The 10,893-nt window shown below is 38.2% G+C and overlaps 2 long non-coding RNA genes across 2 annotated transcripts; one reads left to right on the forward strand and one right to left on the reverse strand.

Moving 5' to 3' along the window:
• Positions 1-2,817: 2,817 nt before the first annotated feature.
• Positions 2,818-10,535, reverse strand: LOC140712741 (uncharacterized). Its single transcript, XR_012094460.1, has 2 exons — positions 10,232-10,535; positions 2,818-4,820 (listed from the first exon to the last, which is right to left on the reverse strand). It is a non-coding gene; the product is annotated as an uncharacterized lncRNA (long non-coding RNA).
• Positions 4,818-7,120, forward strand: LOC140712742 (uncharacterized). The gene is made up of 2 exons (XR_012094461.1): positions 4,818-6,232; positions 6,731-7,120. It is a non-coding gene; the product is annotated as an uncharacterized lncRNA (long non-coding RNA).
• Positions 10,536-10,893: the final 358 nt, after the last annotated feature.

Consider the following 10,893-nt stretch of genomic DNA (forward strand, 5'->3'; position numbering starts at 1 on the left):
TCATCCCTTTTGCCATATAATTTGAAGTAATGACAGGAATGACATTTCATCATATTGTATAAGGTTCTACCTATATTCAAAGGAGAGGGGATTACACAAGGGTGAGAGTGATTGGGTATTATTCTTAGAATCCTGCTTGGAGCACCCATGAAGTCCTTCATTCTAAAACAGGAAGAAAACTATGGACTGTGGGCCAAATCCAGTCAGATGCCTGTGCCTATAAATACCGTTTTACTGGAATAGTGCTACACCCATTTGTTTGGATATTGTCATATATTGTCATGTCTGCTTTCATGCTATAACAGCAGAGTTGATTAATTGCAACAGACTATGCTCCACAAAGCCTAAAACATTTACTATCTTGCCTTTTATTTAAAAGACAAAGTGTTTGCCAACCTGTGGCCTAGACTTTTATGTCCAATTTAGTGGGGTTAATTATCCATGTCATATGTTTTGCTTGCTAACAACAACAAAAACAACAACAGTTAATAGACAAGGATATTGCCTAGTTCACTATCACTAGGAATTTAACTGAATTGTTAACCCTCACTTTCTTATCATTTCATATCCCCATACTGATATTTTTCCCTTTGACCTGAAGCTATTTATTTTGCTTTGGTTGACTTAAGCTCAGTCTTCTTTAGAAACCCTGTTTACCCTGATTGCCAGTGAAAGTTTGCTCTCAAATGAGAAAATCAGTAGTTATGTCCAAATACTTCACTTAAAGTCCCTCATATTTCCCACAAATATTAAACTAATACCTAAAGAGTGAGTCCTGGGCATTTAACCATTACCCAGTATGTTGATGGTTTACTCTTATATCCAGTTGCTGAAACTAGCCCTTGGGATGGCTCCCTGTTTATACATTAGAAAGCATGTCAGGGCATTGGCACTGGTAAGTATTTCCAGGCTTATGACATAGCAAGAAAGATATATGCCCCACAGATAGGTAATACTCTATTTATATTTGACACATTAAAATTGTAGAAGAACCAAATAATGAATCTGAAATTAGTTTAGACAAACTGAGCATTCAAAAACACTGTGGGATTGAAGCCTTTTGCCCCAGTGCACTCATAATGACTGATTGTAAAGAGGTTTGATTTGTTAGTCAAGTTATAGTACATAAAAGGAGCAGTAGGCCAGGTACAGTGGCTCACACTTGTAATCACAGCACTTTGGGAGGCTGAGGGGGGTGGATCACCTGAAGTCAGGAGTTTGAGACCAGCCTCACCAACATGGTTAAACCCCGTCTCTACTAAAAATACAAAATTAGCCTGGCGTGGTGGCGTGCGCCTATAGTCCCAGCTACTTGGGAGGCTGAAACAGGAGAATCACTTGAACCTGGGAGGCAGAGGTTGCAGTGAGCTGAGATCGCGCCATTTCACTCCAACCTGGGCAACAAGAGTGAAACTCCGTCTCAAAAAAAAGAGAAAGAAAAGCAGCAGTAGATGCTATTCAAGCCTGCAGATATGGCACCTGTGCCCTCAGCATTTCTGTTCTGGAAATTTGTCCTGGATTTTTAACATCACCAAATGATCTGTAAATCTAGTGAAAAAATTAGAAAATGTTAATGCTACTTGAAAAACTTACCACAGAAAGGAAGTTAAAAACCTTCTGTCAGGGATTGGGATCTTTCTCATGACTAAATCTTAGAATTGTCAGAATATGGTTAAGGCAAATTGTACAAGGTCTATGAATAATTATTTGTTTGTTTGTCTCCTCATTCCCAACATCAGTGCCCAGAGTGTTAAATACTGTTTGTATATCCACTTGACAGACCACTTAGCGAATAATTCTGCCACCTAAAGTGTCCAAAACAACACTGCCATAACCCAGTCAGAGACTACAGACACCATGATTTGAAAAAGATTTTGAATAAGGTAGGCCTGGGCATGGGAATAATAAAGGAAAGATTTCCTTTTGCCAAATAGGAAGGAGTGCAAAAGGTTTTTGATTTTTTTCAATACCTAAGTACTTTGGCGCTGTTTTCTGCAATCTTTGCTTGTAAAAGAATTACAAGTCTTGAGCCCAAACTCCCCATCTTTCTTCCTAAATCTAAAAAGCAGAATATGCTTTCTCAGACTTGCTTACCCTTAGGCTATATTATTCTGAAAACTGAGAATGCTTACTTAATTTTAGCAGAACATCTGCCTTATATCTCTCATCACATTCCTATTTTTATACCCTTTTATTTCAACCAACATATAAAATCTCTGCCAACTGCCATAAGCACAGCAGCCTCACTTTCATACTGACCTTCCTGTTAGGGAAGCAGAAAACACTAAAAAAATAATTTTACTTTCTTACCTCTTTGTTTGGTGGTTGTATTTAGGATTCTAGGAACTTCTCATGGACCCTTTCTCTTTTTAGCAAATGCCTGCAGATTCTTGAAGTGACTGCCCTAAAATTAGCCCCTCTGTGCAGTAACTTTTATGACGTTCAAAACTTCATCCTAATACTTATTATAGTATTACACGCTGCTTCTATATTTTCTGTCTAGATTATAGGCTCAACAAGTAAAGGGAGAGTGTCTTATTAGTTTTTATTTTTCTGTTACCTATTACAGTGCCTGGCATAAGGTTGACTTCCAATAAACATTGTATGACAATAGTAGGTGAAGGAATGGGGTTTTAAGTCAGTCTGACCTGGGTCCCAGTCCTGGCTTCAAATATATAAGGTGTAAAATCATGACCAAGTTTCTTAATCCCTTTAAACCTCAGTTTTATCAACTGTAAAATGGAGAAAATAGTTGCACCTGTTGGGGTCCGTGCCGGGGGTGGTGGAGAATGAAAGAACACACAAAAGACAAAGACACACAGAGAACATGGCGGCCGCACCCAGAGCCTCCGCCTCACTTTATTTATACTCCATAAACCCCAGGTCAGCAGAAAGAATGTAATGCAAAACAAACTTTCTTTTCCCAGATGTAACCTTCTACTCAGTTCTTTGTTTCTATGCTCTTCTTTATCTGCCCGCCTTCTTGGCGCCTACGGGAGTTCATTAAAAGTTCAATTGGAGAGACTGTCCTTGAGTCCTATCTATTCTCAGCATACTGTTTTCAAAGGCCCCTGCATTTCCCCCCCTTTTTTTTTGTTTTGCCTCAATTCTAAAAAGGTAGCTCATATTTGTTCTTGTGTTTTCTTTTGTTTTTGGAGGCGACTGAGGGAGCATCGAATCACCAAAAGAAGCAAACCCAATCCAAGTGCCCAAAGCAATATACTTCCAGAGATTGTAGAAATCCATGTCTTCATCTGGGTCCATGGGTTAAAGGCAGTAAGGTACTGACCCAGCTCCTGAAGGGTTACAGTTCTGGACAACACATGTAATTGTTGTCGAAATGCTTTGGAGATGTTCTGAGTGAGCTCTTGGATGTCCAAACTAATATTTTTATGGCCTATTAATAATTTTTGGATTACGGTCCAATTTTGAGAGATGTTAAAAAGCATAGGCGTTACACAAAATTGAGTGGAGTTCCAATCACATTGTAATGTTATCCGAGTACTGAGGACAGTGAGCTGATCTCCAAGCCATGTCAAGGCTTGTTCCATGTTGTCCAATCTTTCAGCAAGTTGAGAATCAATGTTTCGTTGTTGAAGCCATAACCAATGAGATTGTTCGTGCCATTGCTGCACAAATTCAGCATTTTGTATGCTTTGATGAAGAGCGAGCCCTGCTACGGCCGCAGTGGAGACGATGGCGACAAGGCTCATCACCAAGGCAATTATAAATCCAAGGGCACGGAGGGTTCGCTGGAGAGAAGTCCAAATATAAGTCTCAAGAGGTGATGCCCCCCATGGTCGCGTAAGGTTAACAGGTAGCCAAATTTCCTTACGAGCCCTGAGGATATAAATATCCTCAGTAAAGTTGTGCCACCAGGAATGATTGAGGCAAGACAAAAATGTACACGTATCTGTACAATTAACAATCCCCATATCATTATCCCATGTCAAATTCCCTGCTAATAATAGGTAGGGCTTACAGACACAAACAATAATATATCAGGAGGTATTTCGATATAACTGAATATGAAAGGAGTTATTCGGGTTAGAAAGATTAAGGGGCATATTCCCCACAAAAATGCTAATGGCATCGCCTGCAGCTAACAACTTCCAAAGATGACTCTGTACTTAGGCCTCCTTCACGCCATACCAAGGTTTCATTATTGTTAGCAGCAATACTGTTATTTACCCGGTGCCATTTCAAAGGTATGTGACTAAATTTTGTTTGAAAATCACCGTGCACACTTCAATCAGTTATTTGCATCCCATTGTATTCTAATAAAATCCGGGGTTTATTTCCCCGACATTGTTGCCACTCCAGCACCTCAATATTAGGAGAAACCTCTGGAATAGGACAAAAAGGTAAAGAACTAGGAATAGTTTCATTACTATATACAGTATGATTATAATAACAGTATTAGCAGCCACATGACTATGATTATAGCGAACAACCCAGGCTTCATGCGATTTTCGGAGACAATGAGAACTATTTCCCATGCATATTGGAAGTTCTTCCACTCCAAATTGGTATGTGTTGTTTATAATTCCCGTTTTCCGTTCTATATTGTCCTTGTCTATATAGGGGGACAGCATCCAAGTAGTGTCATTGGTGAAAACCTTAATTTCCGCCTCTCCCCAGGCGACTCCCTGATAAAAGGGTGGAAAGGGAATATAAGTGCAATATTCATACAAAGCCTCACTAAGGGAAATAAGTCCTCCGCCAAGGCACATCCAACAAAGGAAGAAATGCATGCTGAATCCAGTTTTCTTTTCAACAGGGTTTCAGTCATCTTGTAGGAAACCACTCAGGTCCGCTCCCTGTAAGGACAAGAGCATAGCCCCGTCCCTGTTTTAGAACTTGCCCTTGAACATACTTACCTTCTTCATTAGGATACCAAATCTTTAAATTGTCAGCGGGGACTATCACCGAGGGAGGTGAGGAAAGATGGGTTACGACAGCGGAGTCTTGCAATTGTCTCCACTGATTCAAAAAATAATTAAGGTAAAAAGAACCTTCAAAATCAAAAAAATTAAGGTAGAAAAGTTCCCCTTCAAAAAAATCTGGTTTTTTGGGGGGCTCATTTCCCCCTTTTTGTTTTAGCAGTTGAGTTTTTAAGGTTAAATTTGCGCGCTTAATGATGGCTTGACCTTGACTGTTGCCCGGGATACCGGTGATATGTTGAATATTGTATTGCTGTAAGAAAACTTGTAATTTATGGGAGACATAAGCAGGGGCATTATCAGTTTTAAGTATAAGAGGAATGCCCATGATGGCGAAACAAACTAAGAGATGAGTAATAACAGAAATGAGAAAAGGTATCAATGGTATGATGAACATTTTAATCGTCCAAAAGAAGGGACATCTCATGGATTAACCCCAGGATGGAAGGATGGAATGCTCAAAGGAGCACAGGAAGGACAAGCTCAAATAAGAGAACGAGCTTGTTTATAAGTTAAATGAAACCGTCGTTGAAGGCCAGAACTATTAGTGTGATGTAGAGTGTATTTTTGTTCTGCAGCATGTAGGTGGCCGATTAAAAGCAAATCAATCTGAGTATTACCATGAACTAATGGTCCAGAAAGTTGAGAATGAGAACGAAGATGAGTGATGAATAAAGGAGCTCGACGTTGGCTCAAAGTAAAGGATAACAAAGAAAAGAATTTCTGAAGAGAAGAAGTAGCACAAAGAGGTAAAGTGGCCTGAGAAATATAAGAAGTAACATAAATGGCGTATTGAGAATCACTAACAATGTTACAACCAGTAGTAGGGAAATCAAGTAAGACCATGAGAATAGCAAACAATTCTCCCTGTTGCACCAAAGGATAAGGATAAACTGTAACTCAAGATTGATGAAGCTTCTTGCCAAGAATCAGAAGTTGCAAGAAGATAAGTGATCTGACTATGAGTGAATTGAGAGATAATTAAGGAAGGATCTCGTCCCCAAAGTTGTCGACAGTGATGCCATCCTGAGTTCAGCTAAACAATCGATATAAGTAGCCAAGCGTTTAGATGTTTTATTGAACAAAAAGATCCATTCCAGCGGCCGATTGGTCTGATGAATCATTCCTGTAGGAGAATGTAAAGTATGAAATAAACAAAAAGAAAAGGAAACATTAAGAAGGGGCCTTTTAAAGTTGCTCTTCTACAAGCTGGAATTCCTGTAAAGCCAAAGGAGTTAAATGGCGTGAGTTGTCCAAGTGACTGTCTCCTTCTAGAATAGAAAAAAGATGTTATATTCCTAAAACAGGACGCATCGTTTGAAAGTCATTTAATATTTTGAAATGATCACGTCGACTTTGAATTTTTTGGAGTCGAATATTTTGTGCTCCTAAGGTATAACCTAAATATTGAATAGGAAAATCCAGTTGAATTTTTTCTGGGGCAATTTTAAGTGAATAGAAAGAAAGCTGAGTTTGTAATGATGCAAAAGGACAAGTTCTTGACATAAGGTAGGGCTGTTTAACATATCTTGAGGTAAAACTTTCCATTGATATCGAGAAAGTGGCTGAGAATTATTAAAAACAGGGACAGAGAAGATCCATACAATGATAAATTAACGTAGTTGGAAACTGATTTTTTACAGGATTTAAAGTCCTATGTATGAATTTTTGACATATAGTAGGGCTATTAAGTATACCCTGAGGAAGAAGCTTCTGCTGATATTTTTGAATGGGTTGTCCATTATTATATTTAGGAATAATAAAGGCAAACTTTTTACAATCTTGAGGTTGTAACTGAATAGAGAAAAAACAATTTTTGAGATCTATGACCATTAATTTTTAACTTTGTGGGATAAGGGCAGGATTAGGAAGACCAGGCTGTAAACTTTCCCTAGGTTTAATGTAAACATTTATAGTTTTAAGACAAGACAAAGATGGGAATTCCATGCAGAAATACGTGGCTTTATATTCCTCTCGGCCATTTGTTTTTTGACTTACTCTTTTAGAGTCCTAAGTATTTCTTTAAATAATGGTCACTGTTTCACCTAAATAGGAGTGGTGGCTATGAGTTTAAAGGATTGTAGCCCATTTTGAATATCATATTTTTGGCAGCTGAGGAAATATGAGGAATGTTTAAAAAAGCAGCAAATTGTTGTGAAAGATCTTGTTCCCAAAAATTAATATTGATAGGAACAATATAAAAATAAAAAAAAACACTTGACCTTGTTGACCTTTAGGACCGACATAGGTTAAAGGTTCTACGTCTTGATAAACCATAGAAGCAGCACCCAAGCCAGTGAGTATAACTGAAACTTGTCTTTTTTCCCATTGTATAGACCACTAATTTAAACAAATAATAGACATATTCACCCCCGTATCAATTAACCCTTTAAAAACTATTTCATTAATGTGCAATGAATATAAGAGCTTTTGATTAGAAACTAAAGTTTCCCAAAAAACAGTTTTTTCTGTGCTACCAAACCCTCCCTATTGAGAATACGTTCCCCTGCCTCTAGGCATATAAATTGTGAGACTTGAACCATAATAAGAATTTTATTAGTAACATCATGTCCTTTTGGCAAAGGGCCACACACTCTAATAGCTAATTTATATACTCCTCTATTAGGAGACAAAGTATAAGGCTGAGTAATAGTTAAGTCAGCAGCGGCGCTCTGCTTAGTTGCCGCAAAAGGCTGAAAAACTGGGGTAAGGTGTGGGATCCTTAAGGACTTGAATTTATTCCTTGATGTTGTAGGCCATTGCTCACTGGGTATTGTATGCAGATTCAGTCAATAACAAATATTTGTAAACAAATAAGGTGATTATAGGTACAAAAATTCAGTTCGTAACTTATCGTTCAATAGAGTATCTGCTTTGTAAAAGATGGTGGACCACAAAATACTCAACGGATTTTGGTTTTCAAAACACAGTGATGCTATCCAAGGCTAAATGGATACTTGAAATTGGGATTGGATCTGGTGCTGAGATACAACTTTTACTTAGTTACTGATTTTTCTTTCCTCCGATTATTCCAAGGAGGGTGACTACCATTTTTGTACTTTATAGAGCAGTCTAGAGGAAAGGGTTAAGCATGTAAGCTCTGGGGACAGAAAGTCATATTTTCAAAATATAATAGCTATATGACCTTGGATACATTTATAAAACTGTCTTAACTCTGTTTTCCTGTCTACAAAATGGTAATAATTATAAAATTTGTCAGTCTTAAAGGGATGTTGGAAGAACTAAATGCATGTGAAGATTTTTTCACAGTAGTGGACACATAGTAAGTACTCAGTATACTATGGCTATTATTACTGTTATTATTGTTAATATTACGTCTATTTATTTTAGCTCTTTAATGTAACAAGTGCAGAACCATAATCTCACATCCTTCAGAGTCACACTGATCTTGTATTTTTTGGTCCTTTGACTAGTTTAGCGATTTATTACAAGAAAGCTAGTTAGTTTGTGCATTCTTTTCCTTTCTTATATTTCTCATTTGTAAAGACTGATAAACCAACTACACTTTCAGACCTGGTGACATAAATCGTTGGGGCCCCAAGCCTGTGGGCCCCGGCTCCCATTTCCCAGGAGAGGAGACAGTAAATTTCCACTTTTATCAGTTTTGGAATGACATTTATTTGTCCAATGTCGACCTTTACCACAACATTTGTACACCTCTGAAGGCAGCTTTCTGCCATGAGGGATAAAAGTGTTCAATTTTTATGACATTCTTTTTGAAATGTCTAGGTTTACCACACTGAAAGCAAACACCTCATTTGTTATTTCCTTTTAAGGCTTTAGACAAAGTTCCAGCAAATAATTGAGCATTATAAATAGCCCCTCCAACACTAACATAAGTTTTAATATATTTATCTAAATTGGCCCCATTGGCCTTTAACGATTTTAACAATTTTTGACAGTCAGCATAAGCATTTTTAAAAGACAACGTTTGTAACAAAATTTTTGAAGCAAGGTCAGCACCCACAATTTTCAAGACAGCATCCTGAAGACGGGCTGTGAAATCTGGATATTGTTCATTTGTGCCCTGTAAAATCTTCACAGAGGAAAGGGAAGATTTTCCTGTTATCTCTACCTTATTTTAGGCCCTTAAAAACAAAGTCTTGATTTGAGTAAGGGCAACATCATCTAGACCAGCCTGAGCATTAAGAGTAGCATATTGGCCCGTGCCTGTGAGTTGTTCCTCAGTGGCTCCTGGGTGATCACACATAACATTTTTTCTAGCCTGTACATGCGCCTTGTTCATTTACCAGCTGTGCAATTGTAACCACTGAGAATGATCAAGAAAAGCCTTCCCCAAAGTCTTCTAGTCTATAGGAATTATCAAATTTTCTGATGAAAAAATATCAAGAAGACCAAGGATAGGGGTTCATACTTAGAAATGGCAGCTTTCATTTCTTATAAAAATTTAATTTGTAAGGCATTAAATTGGACATTATTGCCACCATTTGAAAACTGAGCATTAGGAGCAAAAGAAGCACAAATAATTGGAAACAGATCCAGCTCCTTAAATTTTTTTTTTATCTTTTCCTTTTCTCCCTCCCCCAATGGCGGGCAAGGCACTGAGAAAACTTTGCCAAACAAAGGTAAAGATAAGGAAGCCGGGGGGTTGGAGGCACTGGAAAATCCTCTTTTAACAGGGCAGAAGGAAAAGAAACAGGGAAAGCTCACAAAGGTGAATTAGAAGAATGTATCTGTAATATTTGTTGAAGCATTTCCATAATACACTGCATGTCAGAATTTCCCTTAGAAGAAGGAAGAGCTGGCTTTTTCTCTTCTCCCCCTTTTGCTACCCTGGCACAAATGGGCTCCATTTCAGATTTATTTTATTTTATTTTATTTTTCCAAATCCTCAGATACCTTTCCTCCTGTGGCTACATTACCACACTCCGAATCAGTCTCAAGTAACTCTAATATCTGAGTGATAGAGTTACACAAGGTCCACAATTTTAGAGGCATAATATCCCCTAACTAGAGAGCTCTAAGCAGAGCTTTTACTACCTGTAACCATTTTTTCCGATTCAGCTGCACTTTAGTCTGATACTGAAACCAGTAACAATGTTGTTCAACATGGGCAAATAATCCCTTCAAAGTCTTTTTCTTTCACTTCTACTCCCATAGACAGCAACAGTCCTTGAAACAGCCATAAATATTCTGAGGCCAGAGAGATGGAATTCCCATAGTGAAAGCTTAAGAAGGTTCCCCTTAACAATATCCGAGCCTTACCCGCTCCTAGGGGGTTCCCCTTCTTGTTCTCCCCTACTCACCCGTGCTGACCCTAATCGCTGCGCCACTTGATGGGGTCCGTGCCGGGGGTGGTGGAGAATGAAAGAACACACAAAAGACAAAGACACACAGAGAACATGGCGGCTGCGCCCAGAGCCTCCGCCTCACTTTATTTATACTCCATAAACCCCAGGTCAGCAGAAAGAATGTAATGCAAAACAAACTTTCTTTTCCCAGATGTAACCTTCTACTCAGTTCTTTGTTTCTATGCTCTTCTTTATCTGCCCGCCTTCTTGGCGCCTACGGGAGTTCATTAAAAGTTCAATTGGAGAGACTGTCCTTGAGCCCTATCTATTCTCAGCATACTGTTTTCAAAGGCCCCTGCATGCACCAACCTCAGCAATGCCATTGTTAATAAATGAATTGGTGCACAGAGAAGAATTAGCACCATGCCTTACATGTGGTAAATGCTCAATATGTGTTAACTATTAAGAATATTTAATAAAAGTAAAAAAGTGAATTACAATTTAGCAAAGTATCTACGGTCTATGTCCAAGTCAGTTTATGTTCAAACTGTAACACTTTTGTCTTGTCTGGATTAATCATATGTGGAGGCATAAAAAGTTGTCATCCCATATGGCTTGAATATTTCTTTATGATGCATAATTGGTACTACCAATATTTCTGAATTTTAATGATATGT

Source organism: Chlorocebus sabaeus, chromosome 1 (assembly GCF_047675955.1).
Source record: "Chlorocebus sabaeus isolate Y175 chromosome 1, mChlSab1.0.hap1, whole genome shotgun sequence".
NCBI classification, from domain to species: domain Eukaryota; kingdom Metazoa; phylum Chordata; class Mammalia; order Primates; family Cercopithecidae; genus Chlorocebus; species Chlorocebus sabaeus.